Genomic DNA, 9,497 nt, shown 5'->3' with positions numbered 1-9,497 from the left:
GACAAGATCACAGACTCAGCTAAACGTCTGGTCCAACAATGTCTGATATGCCTACAACACAACCCTGGGAAAGGAACTGTCGTACCCCGGGGAGGGTTTGGGGTCCCCAATCATCCATTTGAAGTCCTACAGATGGACTACATCCAACTAGAAAGATGCCAAGGTCTGAAGTATGTACTTGTTGTCGTGTGCGCATTTAGCAAGTGGGTGGAAGCCTATCCAACTCGCGACAACACTGCCATCGCTACTGCAAAGGTATTACTGAAGGAATTCTTCCCTCGCTACGCCCTTTGTCGAATTTTGTGGAGGGACAATGGCCCCCACTTCGTAGCCGAGGTTATCCAACTCATCTTGAAAGGGTTGGGTGTAAAACAAAAATTTCACGCAGTCTTCCACCCCCAATCTGCTGGACTGGTTGAGCGACATAATGCCACGCTGAAGCTCAAACTAGCTAAGAAAGTGGCTACCACAGGACTGAAATGGCCAGACGCTCTCCCACTGGCATTGCTATCAATGCGTTCCACCCCCACCAAACACCATTTGACCCCTTACGAGGTCGTTTTCGGCCGACCTATGAGCATTTGGTCTGCACCAAAACCGACATCCATTCACGACGTCCCGGACGTCCTAATGTCTGACTATTTGTACAATCTGACTAAAACACAGTCTGTTATCCATCAACAGGTGCTGCAGGCCAACCCCGATGCTTCCAGGGGTCTCTGGCACGACCTCCAACCCGGAGACTTCGTGTTGATCCGAAACTTCCAGCGTGCAAAGAGTCTGGAACCTCGGTGGATGGGCCCCTGGCAAGTCTTGATCACCACCCGAACAGCTCTTCGAGTGGAAGGGAAGCGAAACTGGCTCCACGCACACCATTATACGAAAATCTCCTCCACCCTGATGACGACCGAAGACGTGGCCACCCAAGAAGAGCTCCTGAACAAAGACCGACCATCCCTGAGCTGTTACCCTGATACAGAGACACTTGAGCTGGCAGAATTCCCGATCCCACTGTGCCATCCAGAGAAGGGTATAACCTGCGTTGAAAGGAGGGAGCTTCGGCTAAGCAGACCACTGACTAAGTTACAATTCTCAGAGCGGCGGCCTAACACTACTAAGGCTGCCAGGAGAGAAGCCAAACAAAGTTTTTGGTTCTGCCCGCTACCGAGCCCCTTGAAGATGATGGAAGCGCCCGATACGAAGATGATGGAAGCACCCGACACGAAGATGATGGAAGCAACCGGACATCCGAAGACCCACTACAGAAACCCAAAGATTGACAAAATAACAGCTCAAAGACTATTGCCCTCTTTATCGTCCTTCTCTTTTGCCTCCTCCTCATGACCACCCTCTGGATCGTGGAAGAGAGAGCACCAGCTCTTAAGACATTTCTAACTACTGCGCAGCCTACCACCATGAAAGAACACTACCTGGTCTCTCTTTTACCTCAACTCCGAGAAAGACGTAAGGAGTTCTGGAACAACTCCTTCGTGCAGTTGCTGCACCAACACAACCTTGCCGCCAATGCCACAAATTGCTGGATCTGTGGGTTGATACCACATGCCACTGGACATTCCATCCCCTTCATCCCGTCACCTTTCTCTGTTCATGGTTCCTGCCTTGCTTGGCTGATCCTCTTGCAAGAGAGTTACAGGGATAATGCCACTTCCAGCAAAACTATGTCGCACTTTTATCATGGGATCTGGCTGAACAAAACAGGAAGAACTGCTGCTCCCTTTTGCCCTCTGACATCCAATGCCTCTATTCACATGGACATCCCCGCCAAAGAACGGGTTGAAATGCAGGTGTTCAACAACCCAGCCAGACCCACCTTCTCTTACCTCCGAAAACGAGCAGCTGCCACCCTGACTGTGGCCCTATCTGTCGTCAACATCTCGGGCCTTGTATGCATCGAAGGCTTTGGGACACAGTTGGTGGGCCACAGCGCTTGCCGCATCACCAGAACTTTGGACTCAACTGATCCACCCTCTTTTGTCACCTCTCCGAACATGTACCTTGTCTGTGGTACAAAAGCCTAAACTTGGCTCCCAAAGGGCTGGGGAGGTACCTGCTACATTGCCTTCATCCTTCCTCCAACCTATATGGCCCCAGCAAACCATCACCGACAAAAGCGAGCAAGAGACATTGAGCAGGCCGACTCCACCGGAGCACAATTCCTGGACGCAATGAAGTAAAGTCCAGTAAAGTAAAGTCCACATTTGTAAAGCGCACAATCACCCATAAGGGTCTCTAGGCGCTGGGGGCCGTCGGGAAGATTAAGCGAGCTATTGCCCAGAGTCACATGGTGCTGAGCTAACCTGCCGCCGGAGCCGGGGATCGAACCGTGGTCCCCAGATTCCAGCGTCAGTCGCCCTGGCCGCGGCGCCACACCTCTCCCTATGAATGAAGGGACTTGTTCCACTCTGGGGTCCGATGGCGAACAGCCGTGCCATCCGACATTTGACCCAGGCAGTTGAAACGACGATGAACATTTCAGCTGGCATCCTCACAAACAATACAACCGAGCTTCAGGCGGTCCTCCTGGTGGCCCTTCAGAACAGTCTTGTTCTAGATGTTCTAGCGGATCGTGGAGGAGCATGCCGTATTATTGGGTCCAGCTGCTGCACCTACATACCAGACCATTCGCCCTCAGTCTACAAAGCCATTGAACACCTCCACAGACTTTCCTCAGAAGTTCATCAGGAACAAGAAGAATGGTCGCTTGGGAGTTGGTTCTGGAGTACTGTAAAGGACTGGGGGTGGAGGTTGTTTATGATCGTATTGATACCGATTGTCGTAATATGTGGATTCTGCCTGAGTGTTCAATGCTTGCCACCCCTGTGCTCACTTTTTGCTAACTGTATCTGCCCTAAGACTCTGGACTTCGAAGCTGAACGCATGAAAGCTTTGTATGAAGTAGAAATCCGTAATATGATGGGGATAGACATAGATTGACAAGCTGGCTAGATATGTTGAAAAGGGAGGACTGTTAAAATCTAGATTGCGACTTAAACATTATTTGCGCCATCTTGTCCCTTTTCAGGCTCATATGTGCGCGTAAGTAGCAGCCATTTTGAATGCCATGGCCTCTCTGCCCACTGCTGATAGCCAGCGCGTCTCTCTCTCTCTCTCTGACCTCGCAAGCATCCCCCACGCACTGACAGCCCCGCTCTCACATGCTTGGGCCATAAACCACCCCTTCAGCGCGGTCCTGCCTCGGAGCCACATCCCGTACCCGGCTAACACCTCCCTCCGTCCCTTTAATGATCACACATCCTTTGATGAACCCCCTTCCTCTGTGCCCGATTGTCCGGCCGGATCCCAGGCCATCACCTGGCCCTGCGGATGCAGTTTATTGCCCCCTACAGTAGGAAGCTGTCCCTCTTCAAAGGATCTACGACTGATCAAAACCCCCACCCCATGAGATCCGATCAACCGCACACATTCCGGGAACCGGCGGAATGTCCAGCTGCGCTACAGTCATCACCTACTGAGATCGGGGTGGGGACTTCTACTGTAAATGTGTGGGAACGGGCTTGAAGCGGGGATTCCGAGGATGTCTTTCCGTACATCAAAGTGTTGACAAGAATGTGTTTCATGCAATAAAGCCACAAACCTGTGTATAAGAGGCCAGGCCTCAGGGATGCGGTTAGAGCACCTCGAGAAGATACCCTGTTGTCTGATTTGAAGTGTTCTGCTCCGTCGGAATAAACTTCTGTTTCCTGCCTTCCAGTCTCCAGCGCCTGCCTCTTTGTTTGATAATTTCGAGTGGTATGAGAGGCGACTAACGCCTGGCAATACTTAAAGGTTATCGGTTGAAATCTGCCTACCCTTTTACAGATCATCCTGGCTGCCGCATTCTGTACCAATTGGAGCCTCTTGATTAAGAACCCAGGGAGACCCAGCTAGAGGCCATTTGCGTAGTCGAGATTTGAAGTCATCGGGGCATGAACTGTGATCTTTCTGCTTTCCCCTGGCAGGAAGCCCAAAAATCTTCTGATGCTTCTCATCTTCCCAAAGCAGGCTGCAGAGACTTGCCCGATTTGGGCTGATAAAACCAGGTCCTTGTTCGATCTGACACCCAGGTTTTTGATCGAGTCGTTCGGTGTGAGGGGGCGCTGAGTTTCCCCGGCCACCATAGGCCTGCAGGGGGGAGTTGAGGGTGCGGCTTGGTTGAAGAATAAGACCTCAGTCTTATTGACATCTTGCTTTAAGAGGTTTTCATTCATCCATCCTGCTATGTCCCAAAGACAGTCGTTGAATGAATCTAATGCTGCCACTGAGTGGTCATTAAAGGAAAACACTAGCTGGGTGTCGTCCGTGTAAGAGATCACTTTAACCACTCTCTTAGCAATGAAAACTGCCAGGGGCGTCATGTAAATGTTAAACAACAACGGGTTTAAGGCCGAGCCTTGGAGCACTCCGCACTCAAGTGGCTTCACTGAAGAAGTGAATGGGCGAAGAAGGACTTGTTGTCCTCGGTTAGTGAGATAAGAGGTGATCCAGTCCGGTGCAGTCCTGTGCACACCAATCTGCTTCAGTTTGTACAGCAATATCGAGTGTTAGACAGTATCAAAAGCAGTGGAGATATCTAAAAGTACCAGCAGGGCCAGCGAGCCACTGTCCACAGATAGCTGTAATTCCAACTCAGATTAATCCTGCCTAGCAACACGAAGGATGCCCATCTCCATTCCAAGAAGGACAGCCTGATGACACTTACCCACAGGTAATGGGGAGTTAGTCCTCCTGGCCAGGGACTTAGCAGATCACCCACCCTAGGCAAGACTAGGTTAGGGAGTGCTAGATAGGAGTACACTATACACTGTACTTATTGCAGCGTTGTGATTGGCTCAGGGGAGCCTTTGTGCCAGGTGCTACCTGCTGCCAGCCGGAACTGGAAACAGAAAGATGAAGAGGACGAGGACAGTGAAAAGGTGGCGGACGGCCATTCCAGGTAAGTCCTTGATTTCTTTCTTTAGGTTTCGCCTGGCGTTCACTGCGCAGCAGTGTCGCGCAGGCGAAATCTTATGTTTTTCAGTAAGGGGCTTTCACCCGCCTCTCTCTTCCATTGGCTAGCTCCATAAATGGAGGCTAGCCATTGGAAGAGAGATCTGTCAGTAATTCTCGGAGCAGATTCGTGGGCGTTCCGGTGATTTTTTCTCGCTCCGCCCCTTTTTTCCGTCATGAAGTTGTGGGCGTTTACTTTTTTTGTTTTTTTTACACCGATGTTTTTCTTCATTGTTAACCTTGTCCCTGTCCCGCGTGGTTGCATCCTGACCACCTTCCCGCTGTCCGTCCCTCCTCCTGCTGTCCTTGTTCCCGCCCCCCCTCGCAGATCACTACAGTCGCCGCTTGGGCAAGAGGTGTCTTTGTTCCCGCCCCCCCTCGTGCCCGCCCCCCCTCGCGGATCACCACAGTCGCCGCTTCGGGGCCCTGCATACAAAGAATCCGCATACAATTCAGTAAATGTTTATCCCATCCACCTCCAACTGTTTCGATTAAATGTCATGTACTTGGTTAAAGTATAGGTGCTTTTTGGAGATTTAATTTATAGAGCGAACATGACCCGAGGGTAGAAGAGCGCTTTACATGAGCACCAGTTGCGTTACAGACAGACACGCTCCTTTTAGTTAGGTGCGAGGAAATTACGTGATTTGCCCAGAATCACAAGACGTTAAGCGTCTCTGCCGGACTCGAACCTAGTTTCCCCTCGCTCTAGCCGTTAGGCCACATGTGATCGATCCAAATGGTTCCCAAAACCAGTGCTTTCTTTGTAAAATAATAAGTGCTCGTGCCCAAAACTCTGCTCGCACATCCGTTGTCGGCGTTATAAAATGTGCCAGTGACGAATAGCAAAGCTGCGAAGTCCGGAATCCACCTCCGCATTTTTTCCGTTGCCAGACACTCCCAGCCCGTTACCTCACTCTTGCAGGTTGATGCCAGCTGTCTCATTTGGCGACTGTTTTTCTGTTTTGCTCTTCCTGTTTATTTCTCCTTTGTATACTGTTCGCTCTGTTACTCCAGGGAAATATCTGAATACTCCAGGGAAATATCTGACACAGAGAAATAAGTGCCGGTCCCCAAAATTAAGCACTGCCCATTTTTTAAGCCTAATATGGATTGTAATTCCTTGATACATAAGTAGAGCATTGAACAGGTTTACACTAAGCTTGGTATGAAGTTAGAAATTTGCTATGAACAGATCTTTTTTTGTTTGCTGATAATCCGCGCAATAGTTTTTGAGACGATTACATGAAAAGGTGTCAGTTGGGATTCAAAGAGTAAATCGTGGGTGTGGGTATTTGTACCTCTTAATTCCGGAAACAGCCATCTTTTAGTAAAGCACACGCGAACGCGTTGATTTGTTTTCCACTACATAAGCGAACATTTGATGTTTTTAAAATTCGATGCATTTCTATATACTTTAAACACACTTAAAAGTAACTTATTAGTAAGGGGAAACATTTACTCCATAGTTACATTGTTGATAAAACAATACATTTTTATATCAATAAGTAAAAACTCAATAAATTACTCAATCGAGAAAAACATAGATTCCGAATCGGTTGCTGTTGTATTACAGATGTTGGTCACTAGCTGATTAATGTCTTATTTTCAAGATGGCCGCCTACGAAACATTTTTCACCCGTAGCGCTGCGTTGTGCGTTCGACCTTAGTCCTTTCTCTGCCTCGATAATCTGGCAGGGGTGCTGCTGCTGGTAAGATGGCGGCGGTGTCAGAGAGCAGAGTACTGGGGTACACCGTACACCGCTGGAGCTCATTCTCCTCCACATATCTTCCAGAGTAAGTGACCTAAGTATAGGCTCTGGTGCGTCATGGAAGGCTGAATGCAAAAGTATAAACTTCTGGGGTTGAATGGGGAATTTGTGAGCAGACATTGGATTGTGCAGAGGCCTGGTTGGAAACTGTGCAGGAACTAGTTAGTGCTGGGGGTGTTGACGCATTGCAGCCTGGAGTTGAATTGTGTTGGCCAGTGTTCTGCTCGACGACCGGACCAGAACTTTGTAGATCCAGAGTACGGAGGTCCATGCAGAGGAGTTGTGGAGACCACAGGGTTGGAGGGGCTTGAGAACATGAAAGGAAGATTGGCAGATCTCTTAAATACTAATGTCTTGAGGGGTGCTGTGGAGATCTCTCGCATGCAAGTTCCTGGAAAGGAACTTTGCAAAACCATATTTTATAGGACACAGGAACCTGAAATGGGTTTGTTTGAACATGGACATTGTTTACATCCTGTGTTTGTTGTTTCCCACAGAGGAATGAAGAGCATTACCATGTTGAAACGCCTTATACTGCAAAACAGCAGTGTAGATAGCGTGAATGCATAATGTTTTGAATTGAATTTTATTGGTGTGATGGAGTAGTCTCAGTGTGTGTGTGTGGGGGGGGCTCTCTGTGTGTGTGTGGGGCTCTCTGTGTGTGTGGGGGTCTCTGTGTGTGTGTGTGTGGCTCTCTGTGTGTGTGTGTGTGGGGGGCTCTCTGTGCGTGTGTGTGTGTGTGGCTCTCTATGTGTGTGTGGGGGGCTCTGTGTGTGGGGGGGCTCTTTGTGTGTGGGGGGGCTCTTTGTGTGTGTGGGGGGGCTCTTTGTGTGTGTGGGGGGCTCTGTGTGTGTGTGGGGGGGCTCTGTGTGTGTGGGGGGTGCTGTGTGTGTGTGGGGGGGCGCTGTGTGTGTGTGGCTCTGTGTGTGTGTGTGGCTCTGTGTGGGGGCTCTGTGTGTGTTTGAGTCTCTGTGTGTGAGTCTATGTGTGTGTGAGTCTCTGTGTGTGTGTGTGAGTGTGTGTGTGGGTGCAAATGCAATAGGTCTCGCATTTGCGAGAGATTAAGCTATTGGCATTGTAAATCCCATCTTCAAACACCTGTCCTGTAGGAAAGCCTCGGAAGCTATACGGGCCCTAAAAACAAACACCTCTAATTTAACTGTGATATGTTTTGCCAAGTTTTTAGGGTGGGCGTGGGCAATCAGAGCTAGAAGGATCCCAACTGTCCCCCGACCATAATATATTATGTGTAAATCTTTTTCCTAATGTATTAGCTGTTTCTACTTTTCTGATGAATTTTACTGAATGTCTGGTTTTTCGAATATATAGTTTAATAATGTCTTAATTGGGGATATTTTGCCCCATTTTTATATTCTCATAATATACAGATATACTCTGTTTTTAACGACTTTGTAAAGCTGTGGAGATTTTCTTGAATTGTTTTTGAATGTTGTGTCAAATTTGTCTTTTATGATTTTATCATCGAAATAAAGACATTAAAACCTGAAACCTGACAATGCCATTTATTTATCTGTTTTCAAAACCAACACATAAATAAAAATGTTATCATTTACAATGCCAATAGCTCTAACTTTGGCAAAAGCGAAACCGTTGCATTGTAAATGCTTGTTTTTCATTCCCTCCCCCCACAACCCACCCCGCCACCCAACTACCCCCGTCCGGTAGCAGCTGCCACCTCATGTTTCTTCTTGCTCTCTCTCATGTGCCGCTTCCCACATCATATCCCCCTTACCGTGCTTTCTGTGTTACCCACCCACATCTAGTTCATATATTGATTCCTCTGACTCCATTCACCTTTTTTTGTCCCCCACCTCCTCCGTTGCTCAAATACCCATCGCTCAAATCGCCAAGCTAGTTTGAGAAATTATATTGCTTCTCTCCCCCTCACTCCTCCATTGCTTCCCCTGCCTCTCCCCAGCCAATGTTTTTCTTTCTTTTATTTTTCTTGCAGAGGGCTGTCCAGTTGTAATTTGCCACTGGGTTGCTCCTTTCCAAACAATGAGCGTTCACGTACTTTTTCTTTTTAATTTTACCACTCCAAGATGGCCATCCAGCATGACTAGCATATTTGCCATATGGACGCCGCAGCATGGTGACATTTGAGAGCATGCATCGCGACACAAGCACACCTTTATGTCATAATGCCGGGACTTGTGGCAATGCCAACAAGCACTGACAAAAGCCAAAGAGTTGGCTTTGTTAATGATTGTTATTATTAGTCTCCATCTAACCAACCCACCACATCCCCTCTATGAGTGTTTAGGTTACTTTTGTAATTAAAAAGTGTCCAGAAAAAAGTTAGAATTGGAGCACTAGTTGAAATTCAGTTTGCCGAAATCCTAGAGCAATTCAAACATACAGGGAAGAAAAATCCCAAAATGAGGGAGCAATCCAGTCGTCATCCATGAGACATCCAGAAGTGCCAGGATACCCATACCCCCTGGAATGAGTCTTAGTTCCGAAGTTAGAAGTTTGTTGTTACCGTGGGAGAATTTTATTTGGGTAATAACAGGCTAGTATTTACCTGGCATTCTTTCAACCAACGTGTAGCGCCTCAAAGTGATTCTCCATAGTGAAGCCAAGCGCTTCAGAACCAGTTTTCTTGCTCAGGGCAGATTAAAGTTCAGCATCTGCTCTGTGATTACATTCTAGATTGATGGCAGAATCCTGAACCCAGCAGACACCCATGGAAGTGAA

Source organism: Lissotriton helveticus, chromosome 5_1 (genome assembly GCF_964261635.1).
Source record: "Lissotriton helveticus chromosome 5_1, aLisHel1.1, whole genome shotgun sequence".
NCBI classification, from domain to species: Eukaryota; Metazoa; Chordata; class Amphibia; order Caudata; family Salamandridae; genus Lissotriton; species Lissotriton helveticus.
Note: the sequence above shows the minus strand (reverse complement) of the source record.